General features: G+C 44.1%; 1 protein-coding gene and 1 long non-coding RNA gene across 2 annotated transcripts in view; one reads left to right on the forward strand and one right to left on the reverse strand.

Annotated features, from left to right (window-relative positions):
* LOC121175582 (transmembrane protein 94-like) overlaps positions 1-19891 on the forward strand; it is an 847517-nt gene that overhangs the window by 121578 nt on the left and 706048 nt on the right. The window lies entirely within an intron of this gene.
* LOC121201070 lies at positions 675-2855 on the reverse strand. The gene is made up of 3 exons (XR_005896591.1): positions 2539-2855; positions 864-987; positions 675-725 (listed from the first exon to the last, which is right to left on the reverse strand). It is a non-coding gene; the product is annotated as an uncharacterized LOC121201070 (long non-coding RNA).

Consider the following 19891-nt stretch of genomic DNA (forward strand, 5'->3'; position numbering starts at 1 on the left):
GCTGGTTGTCGGCCTTTGGTTCAGGAACCCGTTTGCAGTGGCTGGCGTGTACCCATGTGGCCTTCTCCGCAACCTTTCCAGCTGTCTCAGTGGTCAGCAGAACCTGGAACGGGCCCTGGATGGCGTCTGTGGTCTTTGATGAGAACCCAATCTCCAGGCTGTAAGTTGTGGAGGACTGCTGTGGCTGCAGATGGCAGGGCACTTTACACCTGTGAATGTAATGCTGACAAGGTTGTAGACAAGTTGGCACAGTATCTCAACATAGCATCATCACATGCACCTGTGGTAAGGGGAGGGCGCCTAACTGGACCTACACCTGTCTGAGGGGGTCTGCCAAACAAGATTTCAAATGGACTCAAGTCATATTTGTTTCTTATTCACGTGCGCATGTGGAAAAGCACCAGTGGAAGCGCTTTAACCCACGAAAGACCAGTTTCATCACAGCATTTAGCAAGTTTTGCTTTAATGGTGCCATTTTCTCTTTCAACAGCACCTGCACTCTGTGGATGATATGAACAATGATGACGTCTGTCAAACCCAAGATAGTCTGACACTAATCACTCCAATAGTGGAGGCACACATAATGTTTAGCAGAAATTGATTCCCAGCTTTAGTTTTTGGCAGTGGACCCACACAATCAGTGAGGACTTTATCAAGCGGCTCACCTGTCACTGGAATGGGATGCAAGGGAGCAGGGGGATCACCTGGTTTGGTTTGCCAACAACCTGGCATACATGGCAGGAACAACAATAGTTAACATCAGACTTGAGTCCTGGCAAAAAGAAATGTTTAAGGACTCTGTGATAAGTTTTTGTAATGCCCATGTGTCCTGACCAAGAGTGGTCATGAGCTAAAGAGAGTACCTGTGTGTGGTAGACTGTAGGGACAACAACCTGTAAGGTCACGCTCCAGTCCTCACCAGCATCAGCGACGCATCAACAAGCCACCGTCAAGAAGGTAAGCCACTTTCTTTTTCTGAGCCTCTTCCTGCTCAACAACAGAAGAGAGACATTTTGAGAGAGTTATATCAGTGTTTTGGGCTGAAATAAACTCTTTTCAGGTGGAGAGAGGTGACACTGACTGATCAGGCTGGCTCTCTGCCTCAGTAAAGTGGCTGTCAGGGGACTGCCCTGTGACTAGGAAAGAATCAGACGGGTCAAGGTCATTATTCCTCGATGGGGCCCTGGTAACCACACATGCTGGGAAGATCTCAGGGTATTCTTGGGCAACGTCTGTCCCTGGGCTTGAATCAATCAGGCACAACCTTACCCCCAGCTAAATCATTCCACAAAATAAAGTCAATCCCTTTTACTGGTAAAGCTGGAAGGACTGCAACTTTAAAGAGCCCACTGACCAGAGGAGACTGAAGATGTATATTATGCAATGGAGCAGAGACAAATTTCATCCCCACACCCTGAACAGCTGCACTCAAGCCACAATATGACATAGGTGACAAAGATAAAATGCCTTCATGGATAATGGACTGGGATCCACCTGTGTGTCAGGATTTTTACTGGCTGCTGATCTTTTGGATCCCCACTTAATGAAACAAAGCCCTCAGAAATGAAAGGCTTAAAACAGGGGTCAGGCTTGTTGTCCTCAACTGCTGTGTGGACGTGGACGTCCGACAGCCTCATGCTGTTGGAGATTAGAGGGTTGTTTATGCTTTAGTGATAGGCAATCAGCTATGAAGTGAGCTTTTTTCTGACAGTAGAAGCACTCAGGATGTACACGGGGAGGTGACCATGGACCCCTAGCCTTTTCAACCTTTTCAACAGGAGGGAGACCAGAACTAGACCCCGCTGGGCGTGACATAGGAACTTTGTCTGGGCGAGAAGATAAAAACTCATTTTTGTGTGCGTCAACACAAATTCATCAGCCAGCACAGCTGCTTTTACAAAGTGTTAACCTTCTGTTGATTTAAGAATACCAGCATTTTCTCTGGCAATGAATTCTTAAAGTCTTCCAACAACATTAGCTGACAAAGAGATTCCAAATCATTTGTGACATTACTAGAAGCACACCATTTATCAAAGAGAATTCCCTTTTCTCATGCAAATTCAACAAAGGTTTGCCCACTGGACCTTCTATGGTTCCTGAATCTCTGTCTGTAGGCCTCTGGAAGCAGCTCATAAGCACGCAGTATGGATTCTTTAAGCACATTATAACACAAGCTATCTGTTAACGACAAGGAAGACACAACCTCCTGTGCCTTACCTATGAGCTTGCAATGAAGCAGGACAGGCCACATCTCCTCAGGCCACTTTAGTGCTGTAGCAATCCACTCCTCTCAAATGCTGTAAAACAGGAGTCAACCTCCGCCTCCCAAAATGTGGGCACCAAGGATATATTTCTACTCACATCAAAGCTTGGCTTTGTCAGGACCAGTGGAGATACAGAATTGTCAGACCCTTGTGAAATCTGCACAGAAGAAATTTTCATGGCCTCCAATTCAAGCTCAATAGAGATAGAGCGTAACTCAGCCTCTATCTCCAACTTGCAAACTTGTAGTCTAAGGTCATAATCCGCTCTACGTACCCTCTCCTTTTCCTGTGCTTCCAGCTGGAGACGAGCGATTGTGACCTTGATCCTTGCATCTGAACTGGAGCCAGACGACCCTGGGGAAAAAGGGTCAAAGCGAGGAAAAGTGGCTGGAACAGCTTCACTCTCAATCCTAGCACCTCGGGGTGTATCATGTACAGCCTGTTCCCTTTTACCATCAGAAAGAGAGGAAACACTTGGACCAACAACTTCCTCCCCTAACTCAGCTGAAACAGGGTTAATAGGAACAAGCAGAACCTTCAACTCAGCAAGTTTTTCCACTATTGTGTTTTGAATTTCCTTTTTAAGACTAGTTTTCTGGACAGGGATGCCATAATGAGCTGTTATACAAAGCAAATCATCTTTACCACATGAATGAACTTTTTCAATGCAAGGATTATCAATGAAGTCCTGTAAGTCAAACATCCTTCTTACACAAATACCAAACTACAAGGACTCTTGAAAATTCTTTGGTTGGTTTGTATTGACACTGGGAAAAAGTATCCCTGAGGAGACCCCACTTGTGTTCCAACCTTAGTTGGTGGAAGCTCGGGATTTCAGCTCTGTAACACAAGCAAAACAAAATGGACAAAGTGGGGGAGATGTGGACCAGTGGTTGTGCCAAACAAAACAAAAAAAAGTTCCAATAAAACCAGGCCTAGATTACTGACTACCTGAGAAAACAAAGGAAACAAAAGACCTGGCTGAGCTCGCTAAAAAGATAAAGAGAACAAAATACAGGGGGGTGGCACCAACTAGGGGTGGTGAAAAAAAAATCGATTATTGATTAATCACGATTATATTATGGACGATTATGAATCGATTATTAAATTTCCAAACATTGTTTTTTTTATTAATTTTTTTTTGTAATACACAGCAGTGACTCTCCAGTTACTGGCTGTCATACAGGATTTAACCTCAAGGCGGAGCTGTTGAGTAACAGTCATAACAAATCACCCCGTAACAGAACCAGCGAGCGAGCTTACTATGCTCGGCTCCAGCTCTGCCGCGACCCCAACAGATAAAGCGATATAGAAAACGGATGGATGGATGGATGAGGGCTCATGTGTCGCACTTCCATCTAGAGGAGGCTGCATGGGCTAAAGACAACTGCCTGAAGCCTCATTCCACCGAATCAACGCACACGACAAAAGTAGCCCCAGTGAAAGACATCGAAAACGAGTTAAAAAAAAAAAAAAGAAAAAAAAAAAACTAATTTGGAAGTTACAGCTATACTACACAATACTGAAGGTGCTTTGAGATGTTTCTTGATAAAAGAGAAGTTGAATAATTCAGCAGCTGTTTTTTTTTTAATAGTGAAATATGTTTATGGTATATTTTGGATTACTGTTGTCAAATGGAAACTCAATAATCGATTAATAATCGAATCGAGACCTCAATAATTATAATCGAATCAGGAAATTGGCCCAATTAACCACCCCTAGCACCAACCAATAATCCTAGTGTGTTTACACAACAATTCCTACATTCTGCTAAATGTACAAACACCCACTACACTTATTCTACTGCATGATGCCACCAGAGGAAACAGAGAGAGAACCATCCCTGTGCCCTCCTTTTATCAACTGGCCTCACGTGTTGATTGGTCAGGCCACATCACTTGGATTGCTCAGGTGAGCCCAGGCTGGATATCTGCACCTGGAACACTGTGAAGCAGGGCAGGGGAGGAGAAAGAGGAAAAAAAACACACACACAGGCCATCCAGGCACGTAACAGCTGTATGTGTTGTGTATGCTCACACACTCAGACACACACACAGAGAAATGAATGCATGCATATCTGGAGAAACACTGACCAACATGCTCTCTCTCACCTTGTTTCTCATGGTCCTCTGGATCAGCTCCTCCATCCTGCACAGGACAAACACACTCTACATCAGATCCAGGTACAAACAGTCAAACCTATTTGAAACATTCTGCTACACTTCCACATTCAGCAGGGGGCGTACCTGAGCTCCACCCTGGATATGGCCTCATCCAAGCCAGAGCCCCACTCAGCCACATACACCTGGAAAGAGAGAGGCATTAATGGATATGTGTAAAAACACTGAACATCTGTCACTCTATCACATCTGGGTTTAAACTCAGCCTGGCGTCCACACACCACAGTCTAAAAGTCACAGTGCCAAACTCTAACATACATGTGGTCATACCAAACAAGTCAGACATATAAAGCCAACTATTACACACATCTACTTATTTAATTCATGTCTAAAGTCAAAGTGGTACAGCTAATGGTTACCTATAAGTCTTACTATTGCATCCAACAGCTCACAGTTTAAACTCTTACACTATGGCACCCAGACACCACAGGCCAACAGCCAAAACATACAGCTCTCTAACATAGGTTTGGTCTGTTTAAACAAGAAAAGGACAGAGTTTTTAAAAGTCTATCAAATCGAAGTGGTGCATCTAACACCTCACAGTTTAAAGCCTGAGAATCTGACATCCACACAGCACAGCCTGCACTGTTTCATCTACATATTAACTATTTGTGTAAAAATTGACCTAAAACTCAAATTATTACAACTACATTTACTCTCTGGCAGTCCTCACAGATGGCTGTAAACAAAGAAAAGTCCTGTACCTAAGGTTGAAATGTTAACCTGAAGTGCGGAGCCAGTCACCAAGATTAAACACAGCACAGTCTCAAAATCAGTTGGTGCATTGCAAAATAAGCAAAGCCAACAAGCTGCCATTGGGTACAAATCAAGCCTTTAATTTGTAATCACCCTCCACAACCCCAGATGCAATTCTTCCTCTTCATGTCCCAGGACACACACCAACTGCCTCTGACCCAACGCTTCCTGAATTGAAGACAGAAACAGAGACAGTGAGACACACATGAACCCTGAAATGTAAAAGAAAAACAACAAAAATAAAAGACTGAGCGATGTTGAGCAACATGCTTGCTCTTACCTTGTCTCTCGTGGTCCTCTCCATCAGCTGCTCCATCCTGCACAAAGAAAGTAAACATGAGCCACAGGAAGAAAGAAAGTCTAACCTTGCATTTTGAAACATTTAGCAAAACCTCCAGATGCAGCAGGAGGCCTACCTGAGCTCCACTTTGACTGTGACCTCCTCCATGACCTTCATGCCAATCTTCATCAAGACAAGCCTGCAGACCCACGACACAATTAGAGCCCGACTCCACCAGAACCTGTTAAACACAGACTCACACCTACAGGCCCAAGCACAGCACCTAAACACTGAGCCACACAGCTCCATCAACAATACACAACTACTGACAGCCTCTACATAAAGAGCCAACTACATCTAACACACACACTAAACCTACACTGACCCATGTGACTTCCACACATTGACAACTACCCACAACCACATACAAAACACAGAGCTACACACTTCAACCCATGCTTCCAACCAGGGGCGTGGCACCCGTGGGTGATGTGGGTGTTTTAACACCCACACCTTTCCCGGCGAGAAGGTTCAACACCCAGTTTTTTTTTCTGCTGATTTTCCGCAGTTTTGCATAAACGCCTCAGAACTTTCGCTCCGTTTCTCTGGCCGCTCTGTGTTCACGCTCGCTGCAGCTGCCTCCTCTCCCCTCCCTCTCCTGTTCTTGCTTCAAACGGCTTCAGACACCGCCTTTGAGTGTGACCGGCTTGTGACTGGTTGTTCTGCCTTAAGTCCCGCCTCGCTTGCTGTTAGATTTATCTATCGGCTCAGCCTGAGGAGGAGGCGGGAACTAGCTAAGTTCATAGTTCACACCGGCACCTTTTTCCTGGTACAGTGAGTGAGTGTCCTTTTTGTAGATGTGTGTAGATGTGATTTTTTTTATTTTATACTGAGTGTGTTTTTGTACTTTTCTAGTATCACTCTTTAAAAAGAGTATTGTATACCGTTTTTATTGTTTGGTCAAAACATGTGAAAACATATGTGAAGCAAACTTTATTGGCATCCATCCCCCACACTTCTGAAACACTTGCTACACCTCTGCTTCCAACACTCTCTGCACACAGGCTTCCACATATACACAGTTGTGTCCAGATCACAACTGCATATATGTTTCCACCTACAGACGACACTGACACAGACAAAGACTCTAAACCTACACCGACCTCAATGCCTTTCTCACACTCACACACACAATCCGTCCACAACTGAGCCCTGACAATACTCAGCCAGACCCAAACTCCAAAGCACCTGGATACAGAACAAAGCCCATCTAAACTGAGCTGAAGACAGGCCTGCACTTCCAACATGCATGTATAGAAACTCTAAACAATGTTAACCAACAGGCAACGTCTCACCTGGTCTCTCATGACCCTCCAAATAAGCTCTGCCATCCTGCAAGAGAAACACAAACAGGAAGCATCAGCACACAAACCACCTTTGAAACAGCCCTTTTTTTGAATCCACTTACCACAAAGAGCTCTGACAACACACAACAGCCACAGTGTGTCCCTCACTCCCACAGGATGGCGCTCTATCCTCACCAGAACCCCCCCAAACGAATCTAAACCCCATCTAAAGTGCATTAAAGACAAAAGCAGGCACTTCCTTCCTTCTGATTTTAATACAAGCATTCTCTCACTCAGACATGGATGCATGCATACTGGTAGAAACACTGCACAATGTGGCCTTCATGCACCTGGTCTCAAAGGGTCCTCTGGATCAGCTCCGCCCACCTGCAGCAAAAGTCTCATCTAAGCTGGAGCCCCACTCAGCCAGATGCAGCTACCTGCTGAACACAAAGGAACAAAAAAAAAACCCCAATAAAAAAAAAACACAACAACCAGCAAGATACAACTGAATCCTTCAATGCAGAAATATTGAGCAATGTTTGCTAACATGCATCTTCTCATGGTCCTCTTGATCAGCTCCTCCATCCTGCACAACTAGTGATGTTATGCTCGACACAGTATCCATCTTTTGAAGCCAAAGCCAAGCTGCTGATCTCTGGATCAGCAGCTCCTCCATCCTGCACAACACACAAAGAAACACACTCAACATTAGCCACAGGTGCTAGGCAAGTCAAACTCTGGAAGTTAAAACATCTTACAACACTTCCACATGCAGCAGGGGGCGTACCTGGGCTCCACACTTGCCATGGCCTCATCCAAGCTGGAGTCCCACTCAGACAGATGCAGCTACCTGCTAAACACACACAGACAAATACATGTTTAAGTGCACAACCTGGACCCCATCCTGCTGCTGACTTTCTACCGCTCGTCCATTGAGAGCCTGCTGACGTACTGCATCAGTATGGTACGGCAGCTGCACCATGGCAGACAGGGAGAGGCTTCAGAGGGTGGTAAAGGTGGCACAGAAGATCATCGGCTGCCCCCTCCCCTCCCCTCATGGACATTTACACCTTCCGCTGCCTCAGCAGAGCAGAGAGCATCACCAAGGACAGCTCCCACCCTGGCTTTGCTCTATTTGACCTGTTGCCCTCAGGAAGGCGCTACAGGCACATCAGAACAAAGACTAACAGACCCCCCTTGTATTTTTTTTTAACCCTCTTCATATTGTTGTATAGCTTTCTTCTTATATATTTTCAGGCTTGCACTAAACTTATTTCATCTTATTTTTGTTTATTTCATTGTATTCTGTGTTGTATATTTATACATGTTGCACTGAAGAAGGAGATGCTTTTCATCTGGTTGTACATGTAAAAGATGTATAATGACATTAAAAGACATTCTATTCAAGGGGCCAACACTTGGCCAGTCCCAAACTCCGACGCGGCTACACTGGTTACAAAGCCCATCTCAAATGAGCTAAAGACACAAGCCTGCACTTCAACACTCAGATCACTCACACGCATAAGTACGGAGCCCCTCTGGTGACATGGTAAAAAAAAGAATTTAAATTGTGGCCACAAAGTAGCTATAACATGCACAAGAAATAATTCGTTCGCACAAAATACTTTTTCGTGCGCAAGAAAAACTAATACAATTAACATCATTGCTGGACAACTGGGTAAGCAAATCGAGCGCACCATCACTACAACCCAGCCCCATACGCAGATTATTGCAGGTTGTAGAAACTGTGCGCTGGATTGGCTTACCCAGTTTTCCAGGAATGATACTAGTCAAAGTCAACTTTATTGTCAAAACCATATGTACAGGTCATACACAGGCTTTGAAATTGCAGCGCTCCCTATGCCCACAGTGTTACAGTAAAGTAGCAAGATAAATAATTAAAGACAGTATAAACGTAAACAATATAAACACACAGTTCTATCAACAATAGACAACAGTATAAACAGTATAAACATCTCAGTTGAGAAGAGAAAGATTTGTATATAATACAAAAATCTGTGACACAAAAGAATTTGTGTGTAATTTTTGGCTCAAATTATGTAATTTCAGCAGTAACAGGGTTATATAGCAGCAGCTGAATGTAAGTGCCGGTGCAAATACTAATAGTATTTCGTGCGCACATTATATCTATTACATGGCCACAAATTTTGTAGCTCATTCCCAGCATAAAATAAAATTCTATCAGACCGTCCCTGTCCATCGTGTCGCTTTAGCCCCTCTAATGTCTCAATGTCTCTACCTTTGACCCTTGAGAGTTTGCGCTCGATTTGCTTACCCAGTTGTCCGGCAATGAAAATTGTGCTAGTATTTCGTGCGCACGTTATAGCTACCTTGTGGCCACAATTTAATTTTTTTTTGGAAAATGTCACGGGGGGTTCGTACACAAGCGTATGGCCGATGGGCAACTCCAGGCGCGGTGCTTTCTCCCAAATGATCTCGGCTACTCCGCTGAATACCTTCGTCCGTCCTGCGGAAACACACACACATAATCAAACATGTTAGCCTCTGGTCACAAATCAACTCAAGCTCTGCATTTTAAACGTTCTGTGTGGGCCTTACCTGGCCTCCACGTCCGCCATTTTTCCTCTGGACTGCTCCGGACAGTGAACCTGCTGTCTCGGGCTCACGCCGAAGTTCCAGCTCCACTAGGCCTGAATCGTCTCTCTGCTCTCAGCCACAGCTTTCACTGTGCACCAGAAAGCACAATAACAAATAACCCGCTAAACATGAACACACAGGCTTCCTCTGTCTACAGGTAACGAGTTCAGTTCGCTCCACTAACCAGAAAAAGAGCTTGGACAACCCAGAACGTCACGGATGTATCCTGTATTCACCGGGAAACTCGAACCAGTGCCACTCAACGCCTTATAAGCAGCACTACATAAAATTCTGCCCTGCTATTGGCTGAGCCCTCTCCTCCCCGGTCACATGGGTTTGATTAGCGCATGGGCAACAGGTGCAACTGAGTTTTGGCGCGGCTCAAACTGGACTCTGATTGGACGGAAGTAATGGCTGAAGTGGTAGGAGGGACCTGCGGTGACTGCCCTCATAAAGCAGCAGTAACGTCTGAATGAGGGTCCAACACAGAACAGGTGTTTGAAATGGTCACAGGTTGCCAGGGGTTCATTTTACAATGACACTTCTAATGCAGGGAATAATACAACACCCAGTCAGACTGAACACGCTCGCACCAATAAAGATACCAGTGATTCCTTGCAGTAGCGATGAATGGACATAAAATGACATCTGTAGCACAACAAGATTCATACCTCAGCTATGGCTTTCGCCACGTCCAACTCCAAATGCGTGTCGGGCAGTCCCATTAAACTGCAGCCACTTTCGGCACAAAATGTTCCAGCATTAATGGTGTTGTGTATGTACAAACACATTAATGCATACAGATCCTCACACATACATATATACACATATACACACATACATGTTTGTATGTATATGTGTATGTATGTTTATATATCTGTATTTATGTTTGTATGTGTGTGTGTATATGTGAGTATGTATGTACATGTGCATGCATGTATTTGTGTTTATGTTTGAATGTATGTTGTGTGTATATGTATATATCTATATATGTGGTGTGTATATGTATGTATGTCTGTGTATTTATGTATGTATACAATCGATGTATGTATGTTTGTTTGTTTGTTTGTGTGTACATAAGTATGTGTTTATGTATGTGCATGTGTAAGTATGTATGCATTTCTGTAAATGTGTGTGTGTGTGTGTATGTATATATGTATGTGTACAAACATACATACAAACACACATACACATACATGAACAACAGGTGAAAAACAGCAGCTCTCTGCAGTTGGTTTGTGGACAGTCATGGCGAAGACAAAGGAGCTGACTGAGGACCTGCGGCTGCACATTGTGGCTGCTCACAAGTCAGGAAAGGGCTATAAGGTCATATCTAAATGTTTTCAAGTTCCAGTGGCCACAGTGCAAAGTATTATTAAAAAATACAAGACGTTCCGCACTGTGGAAAATCTCAGAGGACGGAAGCCAAAAGTGACACCTGTGCTGGCCAGGAGGACAGTGAGAGAGGTGAAAAAGAATCCAGGGATCACCACCAAGGCCATCCTGGTGAATCTGGGCTCTGCTGATGGAAACATCTCAAGGCAGACAGTCCAACAGACACTGCACACTGCTGGGTTCCACAGACGCAGACCAAGGAGGACAGCACTCCTCCAGATAAGGCACACAGAAGCCCACTTGGCCTTTGCAAATGCTTATCTGGACAAAGAAGAAGACTTCTGGTCTTCTGTTTTATGGTCCCATGAAACAAAAATCAACAATTATAGGAAGCATTTGATTGCTGTAATAGCCAATAAAGGCTTTTCTATTGATTATTGAGGAGGGTATGAATCATTTTGGACATGCCACTTTTTGTTCAAATGTAAATAAAAGCTGAGAAATCATTTTTTCCACAATGATGCCTCTTGTACATCGTCTTATTATCTTCTGGGAGACGCCAGTGTCATTTCCAACCAAGAAAAAACTTGCTGGTCAAATAAAAGTAACTTTAAGTCAAAATTTGCCAGGGGTATGAATAATTTCAGGCTTGACTGTTTGTATATGTATAAATGTATGAGCATCTGTATGTATTAATGTTTATTGTATGCATGTATGTATGTAGATATGTATGCATAAGTGTCTGTATGTATTTATGTATATATGCCTGTATGTATGATTTTATGTACGTGTGTTGTGTACATACGTAGCATACAGACCCTCATACATGCATACACACACATGCACAGATACATGAACACAAACATACATCTATACACATACGTATACATGTACATCTGTGTATAGAGAGATAGATAACTTTATTAATCCTAGAGGGAAATTAGTTAAATGTGTATATATGTGTGTATGTATGTACATGTGCATTGTGTATGTGTGAATGTATGTTGTGCTGATCCTAGTTTAACCCTCTGCTATGCTCCGTTGCCATGTGCTGCCTCATGAGCTGATACTCTTAACAAAGGGTTTCCACAGTGTTTGAAGTCATAAGCTTTTTTATTCAGTGTAAAAGTCAGATCTTCCAAAAAAATCAGCAGATAAACTTTCACAGCCATGCGGAAACAGTTTGTAAACAAAGAAGCCGTCCATTACAACCAATATGATGATCCAAACATTTGGCTTTATTTACAAAGTCTATCAAAGCTTGATCACAGCACAAATTTACCATATGAAAGGAAACTAGTATACACTATCAAAAAGATGTACAAACTTTAAACTGCAATCTAATAATGTACCTCAAGGGTCAGTGTTAATATCAATAGATTTATAACTATTAACATAGATTATTTTTCATTTGTATCCAAAATAAATTTTGCACCATAACCCTCTCAATTCACAAGTATTTTCAGACAATAGTAATCCCGATACATTAAGTCATTTTTATCAAATATATATAGCACCACATAATGGTTTAATATAATTAGGGGTGGGGAGGGTGGGGGGTTATCACATACAAAAGACCCGTGTTAGTATCCAAGAAAAAAAAAAAAAAAAAACACAACACAAATATCAAACTCCAGCCTGATCCCCATCACTGCCCACATCTGGCAGAAGCAGTTCAGCTGCAGGAAGAAAACCGCAGCCACAACTGAGCCCCTCTGTGGAAGCTCATCTCCACCAGGAAAACCATTAGGACAGCACGTTAATTTGAGTCACTTCTATCCTTTCCAAACATCTCCGGTCTCTCGTTCCTTTTTTCTTGGTGGAAATGGGGCTTCCATACTGTGGTGGAAAAATACTTTCCTCCTTTTGAGAAGTGAAATAGAATTCTTTAGACAGTTATTGTCTTTTGATGCTTTATTCTAAAATAAGGTTTACAGAGTAATCCATTTGTGCAGAAAGGACAGAGCTCACGCAGCATCAAATGCTACAGAGGTCTGACCCCAGGTTACAAGTTACAAGAGTAGTTATGCCTGTTTCTCACATACCAGCATGGCAAGGATGGCAGGGAGACAAAATAATCTGAAGGTCAAATAATAGAGATAAGTTGTAAGTTGTGCTCGGAGACACCGGAGACATGACAGGTGTCTTCACAAAGTACAGTAAACAAAGTACATTAGGCCACTACAGGTCATGTTATATGTACTTCACCCAGAATTGAATATACGAGTTCATGAGAATATACGAATGCTTGATAAAAGAGTATATGGTTATATGATAAATTGGCATTACAATTCCCCCTTTGGCCATAAAATGGCCACACCAAAGTATATACAAATTGATCATATGATCAGTGACTACATTCCTTTGGGTTTAAGTAAACACATCATTAGCTGATAAATGTTAAAATATGCATTTAGCTGTTTTTGTAGGACACAGACGTCCTTAGGTTGATAGCAAGCTGGGAAAAATACAAACACTCAAAACATCAACATCATCATCATCAAAAGTCTCAGCCAGAGAGGCCATCTGGTGTGTGACTGACCTATCAATAGACCTTACATTGTTGCTCTTGTTGGTGACACAGAGCTTTACTCTGTAGTCACTTGGTTGGAGCTTGGCATGCTACTGGTGGAGGAGGGCGCTCTTTCACCCCTCACTCTTATATTGCAGACGGTTCCACCGCAGCTGCAGGTTAGGGGCAGCGCACGGCGTGCACCCCAGTTGTCTTCCTCAGCGTCTGGATGAGTCAGTTTTCCCTAGACCATTATTCTGGGTCTAAAGAATTTATGTGGCCTCCTTTGCTTTGATTCTCTGGTGGCTGGTTGTCGGCCTTTGGTTCAGGAACCCGTTTGCAGTGGCTGGCGTGTACCCATGTGGCCTTCTCCGCAACCTTTCCAGCTGTTTCAGTGGTCAGCAGAACCTGGAACGGGCCCTGGATGGCGTCTGTGGTCTTTGATGAGAACCCAATCTCCAGGCTGTAAGTTGTGGAGGACTGCTGTGGCTGCAGATGGCAGGGCACTTTTCACCTGTGAATGTAATGCTGATAAGGTTGTAGACAAGTTGGCACAGTATCTCAACATAGCATCATCACATGCACCTGTGGTAAGGGGAGGGTGTAACTGGACCTACTGGATGATATGAACAATGATGACGTCTGTCAAACCCAAGATAGTCTGACACTTCTTTCAGGGCTTGGTTGACAAAACCTGGTCCATTGTCACTGCTGATGACTGAAGGAATTCCCCACCTAGGAATAATTTCAGTTAGCAGTGCTTTAGCCACAGCTCCAGCATCCTGTTTGGAAGAGGGGAAAACTTCAACCCATTTGCTGAACATGTCAACAGACAGTATCTTTTCCCTTCACTTGGTGTTAGTTCAATGAAATCCATCATTAAATGATCAAAGGGTTTGTCAGGAGGTGGATGACCAGCAGGTGGCATATGAAGAGCCCCTGATGCATTGTTGGCTGCACAAATGATGCATTTCCTGCAAAAGTCCTGTGCAAAAGTTGAAAAAGCACGTGTGTACCATGATGAATTAACAGCAGCACACATTCCCCCTTTGCCCACGTGGTCTCTCCCATGGGACAGTTTAGCATAACAGAGGAAAAGAGCACGTGGCAAACAAGGTTTGTTATCTGGACCCATCCACACTGAGTCTTTAAATGTGGCACCTGATTTTGACCACATGGTGGAAAGAGACTGCAGAACAGAAACATCAGCAGGTGAGCAGGTGTCAGGAGTGTTAGACAACATCAAACAGTTAACCGTGAAAGGTGAAGCAGACAATGCAGCAGCTTTAGCGGCTGCATCTGCTGCAGCATTTCCTGTAGAAATAGAGTCAGAACTGTTAGTGTGAGCTTCACATTTAATCACAGAGATGGATGCTGGAAGGAGGATGGCATCCAGCAATGCAGACACAAGTTTATGGTGTGAGATGGGCTTGCCAGAAGATGTAAGAAATCCTCTATGTCGCCAGAGGGCCCCAAAATGGTGCACCACTCCAAACGCATAACGCGACTCTGTGTAAATATTCACAGTTTTACCTGAAGCCAGTTTACAGGCTTCAGTCAGAGCTACAAGTTCTGCAGCTTGTGTTGAAAAGTGTGGTGGCAGTTTGCCACTGAGCAAAATGTCATGTGGTGTCACTATTGCAAAACCCACTGGAGCAGCACCTGTGTCCACGTTGCGAGACGCCGAAGCGTCCACAAACAGCTCCATGTCTGCATTTGGTATGGGCTGAGTGGAAAGATCTGGTGTGGGTGTGCAAACTTCATCAAGAATCTGAAGACAGTCATGTGCTTCTCCATCTGCTGCAGTTGGGGGGAGAGTTGCTGGATTAAGTACACTGCATCTTTTAACAGTAATGTTAGGCATATCAAGCAAAGTAGTGTGATATCTTAACCAGCGCTGTGCAGAGAGATGAGAGGTCTTCTGTGTGTGCAGAATGTGAGCAACAGCATGAGGAACCATAAGAGTCAAATCTCCATAACCTACAATATCATGTGATGCAACCACAGCCTTCTCTGCTGCAGCTACAGCACACAGACAGAGAGGGAGACCAGCGGCAACAGCATCAAGCTTGGTGGAAAAATAAGCTACAGCTCTCAGTCTACCCCCATGTTCCTGTGTCAAAACAGAGGACATGTATCCGTCCTTCTGGTCAACAAACTGAGTAAAGGGAAGGTCAGGGTTTGGCAGTCCCAGTGTGGGAGCAGCCTTTGTCAGTTTGGTCAGTCCAAGTCAGTTTGTCATGTGCACAAAGATTGTTTCCATGAATCATGGAAGAGAGAGGTGCCTCTCTCTGAATAATTTAGTATCCACTGTCTGCCATATGACGTCATGCCTAAGAAACTCATCCTTTGCTTTTTGGTGATTGGTTTTGGTACAGATTGAACTGCTTCAATACGTTTGGGAGAGAGAGATTTGCCCTCTGCTGTGATCACATGTCCCAAATATGTAACACAAGTCTGAACAAACTGCAGTTTTGACAAGCTAGCTTTATGGCCATTGTTTGCTAGGTGTTTTAGCAATGCTATTGTATCTGTTTTACATGCTTCCTGTGATGGACTACAAATCATCAACATACTGTAACAAGACAGAACCTAAAGGCAAATGGAGGCTCTGTAAACTGTCACGCAGTGCACTGTGGAATACTCCAGGACTTTCTGAATATCCCTGTGGACAGCGAGTCCAAGTGTAGCCCTTACCATCAAAAGAAAACGCAAACCAGAATTGACTGTCTGGATGAACGGGAACGGAGAAAAAAGCATTTGTGAGATCAATGACAGAGAAATGAGCAGCATTAGGTGGAATTAATGACAGAATTGTATGTGGATTTGAAACTTGGGGCGCCCGCGGATGTATTGCAGCATTTACTGCTTGCAAATCTTGCACAAATCGCAATTTGTTTTCTATACATCAGCCCTTTCACTGTACAGTGTTCTGGGATCCCCATTCATGGGCCTGAAATCAGAGAGGGTCTGTTGTCTGCGGAGCCATGGTCCCATTTCCTGCCATGTCCAGTGGGCAGGTTTCGCCAGAGACACGTGTGGAGACGCACCATCAAGCAGTTCATCTTGTGAATGAGAGACAGAGACAGAGACAGCAGCAGCTTCTTTGTCCAATAAATACATGTCATATTCAATTTCTCCACTTCAAGTGGCTTTCTGTTCCAAACGTTCTCCAACCTTTCATCTGGCCCTTCTGAAACATGTGCTGTGCAGTGTAGTGAATCAGGTGACATGTAATCAGTTGCGTCTGTGCAATGTGTGTGTACAAATGAAGTGAGTTGTGATGAGACTGAACCTACACCCGACAGCAGAAACCACTCATAAACATACAGCAGAGGGACTTGAAGTTAGGATTATGCCAAAATGACACATAAGATCCCTGCCCATTAAATGAACTGGACAGTGATCTGACAGCAAAAATGAATGGTTAACAGTGGAATCATCTAAGGTACATGACAATGGCTTGGTGTAGGGCTCCATCATGGGAATTCCCCCTGCTCCCACAGTCCTGCACCTTCTACCACTTTTCTTTGGAGGTTTTAGTAACGCTGTTGATTTCAAAACACACAACGTTGCACCTGAATCCACCAGGAATGTAACTGATTGTCCAGCTATTATCAGTGTTAATTGAGGTAACTTTTTGTATCCTGGTTTATTCTCACAATACATAGTGAAAGAGAGACAGTCAGCTTTGCATGCATTAACCTTAGCTTCAATGTACTGGATAGCAAACAGTACTTTTTCATGATCATTTAAAAATTGAGACTCACCCCATATTGTGTTGTGTGTGTGTTGACTGGTCCGTCACTGGCGTCCGCCCCCCCCGCCTCCCGCCCTCAGTCTGATGGAGGAAAAGAAGGCTTGTCGTTCCCATTTTGGGCTTTGGGACAGTCTTTACGCCAGTGTCCTTGCTGGCCACACAAATAACAAACATCTGGATCATATGGTGGTCTTTGGCTACCCGGAGCACCTCTGCCTCGTCTTCGTCCACGTCTTCTGCCATGTCCTCTGCTCCTGCCTCTGTCGGTCAGCCCTGTCATGGCTTGATACATAGTCAGCTGAGCTTCTTCCAGTTTCTTCTGCTCTTTTTCATGCAGTTGATCTTCTGCATGTTCAGCATATTGCAGTATGTCCTGTAGACATCCTGTTTTCCACGAGATGCAGGTCTTCCAGCTGCTATTTCTGGTTTCATACGTCCCAGAAAATGTTCTTTCAGGTGGACCTCATAAGGTTGAATCGGGTTTACTCCCATCTCCCCCCTCGTCAGTCCACTGTGTATGTCAAAAGCAGCAGTGAGACGCGCCAGGAAAGCGCTGCATGACTCAGTGGATCCCTGTGACAGGGAGGTGATGTTTGACAGATTCATTCTCATAGGAAAATCTGTTTTACATGCATTGATCAGTTCAGTCACTGCAGTTTTGAAGTGCACATTGCTCTCAGCTTGCCAGTCAGGTTCGGTCAGTCGTGGAGCCATTCTGGCATCTGTGAAGAAGTCGGAGATCTTATGAAAGTCATGTTTCAACATTTTGCTGATCAGCTGTCTCAGTTCTGTCATTGTGGGTCTGTATTCTTTAACAAAGTGCAACAACTGTCTCTGGAACTGAGTCAAATTGTCAACTGGGCTGCAGACATGGGCCATGGCTTCTGCAACGTCTTCATCAGTCCAAGGTCTGAATACCAGTATTGGACCTGAGGCTCCAGCTGCCTCCAGCATTGGAAAAGCCCCCACTCCTCCTTGTTGGGCCTTCAATGCTTTCCCCTTCAGCCTGTCTGATTGTCGTATGGGTGAAGGCAGAGATGGAATGGATGTCTTTGATTTAACTGAATCCTCCTTTTGGAAGGTTGATTCAGGCTCTGGTGCCGTGGGGCCGCTGTCGGGACCATCTTCCCCAGCTGCCTCTCCGATGCCGTCTCCTGGGACAGGGGCGTAAGGAGGGGGGGCGGAGTCCAGGTCGGGATCCAGCCGGAATGGATTTTGTGATTTTCGTACCTCGGACAAAGAAGGATACAATGTGTTAGTGTGTTCAGGTTTTTTGTCCTCTTTTTGTGTCTGTGCTCTTAATCTTCTCCTTCTTTCCCTCTCCTCTGCTTCTTTTCTCCACATGCTATATGCCTTCCAGTCTGCTTTAAACTGTTCATGCTTCTCTGGTTTACGTTTGGACAACGCTGCATGCTGCTCTGCACTTTTTTTTTCCTTTTGCCTCCAAACATGTCTTCAATTGATCCAATTGTCTCAGGCTAAAGCTGCCGTTTCCTGGAAACCCCAAATCAACCCATAGTTTGAACTGATTCATGCTTCCAGGATTTTTCTCCATCATCAGTTTTATTATTGGTGGGAGGATTTTGGGAGTTGGCTCCACTTTGGACTTCACCTTACTCTGACTTTTACCCATCCTTTATCTCTGATTATTTTGTCTCTTGTATTCACAGAATAAACTGCTCCACTGTCTCCAGCAGATACACCAGAAATCCTCAAATACTACAATAATAACCAAGACACATCTGTCTGCAAGTGCTTATGTGAGATATACCGGTTTAATTCCCTGATTAACTCTGCAAACTTTCACAAGCAACATCAAGACACTTCTCACCGTGTGTGATTCTTTCCCTTTAAATCCTTCGGGACTGGAGCGATGACCGGGCTCCGTCTGAGGACAGCTTCTCACCCACAGGGAGGAATCTTTCTTTGCAGCCGGCTTTCTGTCTTTCCAACAGAGTCCAGATCACACGTCCAATCCCATCCTCGTCGCCAAGTTTGTGGTGGAAAAATACTTTCCTCCTTTTGAGAAGTGAAATAGAATTCTTTAGACAGTTATTGTCTTTTGATGCTTTATTCTAAAATAAGGTTTACAGAGTAATCCATTTGTGCAGAAAGGACAGAGCTCACGCAGCATCAAATGCTACAGAGGTCTGACCCCAGGTTACAAGTTCCAAGAGTACTTATGCCTGTTTCTCACATACCAGCATGGCAAGGATGGCAGGGAGACAAAATAATCTGAAGGTCAAATAATAGAGATAAGTTGTAAGTTGTGCTCGGAGACACCGGAGACATAACAGGTGTCTTCACAAAGTACAGTAAACAAAGTACATTAGGCCACTACAGGTCATGTTATATGTACTTCACCCAGAATTGAATATACGAGTTCATGGGAATATACGAATGCTTGATAAAAGAGTATATGGTTATATGATAAATTGACATTACACCCTTGATTTTCTTTTTCTAATCCACTTACCACAAAGAGCTCTGACAACACACAACAGCCACAGTGTGTCCCTCACTCCCACAGGATGGCGCTCTATCCTCACCAGCAGCACCTTCACTGGCTCCACCCCACATACACCTACAACACACTCTCTCTCTCTCTCTCTCTCTCTCTCTCTCACTCACACACTAAAATTAGTGCATGCATAAGTGTAGAAACACTACAATGTGGCTCTTTCTCACCTGGTCTCAAATGGTCCTCTCACTCAGCTCCTCCCTCCTGCTGAAAAACACAAAGACATTGGTTTTGGATACTAATCAAGTCAGTCCTTGAACTTGTAATATTTTGCTTGACTTCCAGCTGCAGCAGGGGCCTTACCTGAGCTCCACA

This window comes from Toxotes jaculatrix, chromosome 21 (genome assembly GCF_017976425.1).
Source record: "Toxotes jaculatrix isolate fToxJac2 chromosome 21, fToxJac2.pri, whole genome shotgun sequence".
In the NCBI taxonomy this organism is placed as follows: Eukaryota; Metazoa; Chordata; class Actinopteri; family Toxotidae; genus Toxotes; species Toxotes jaculatrix.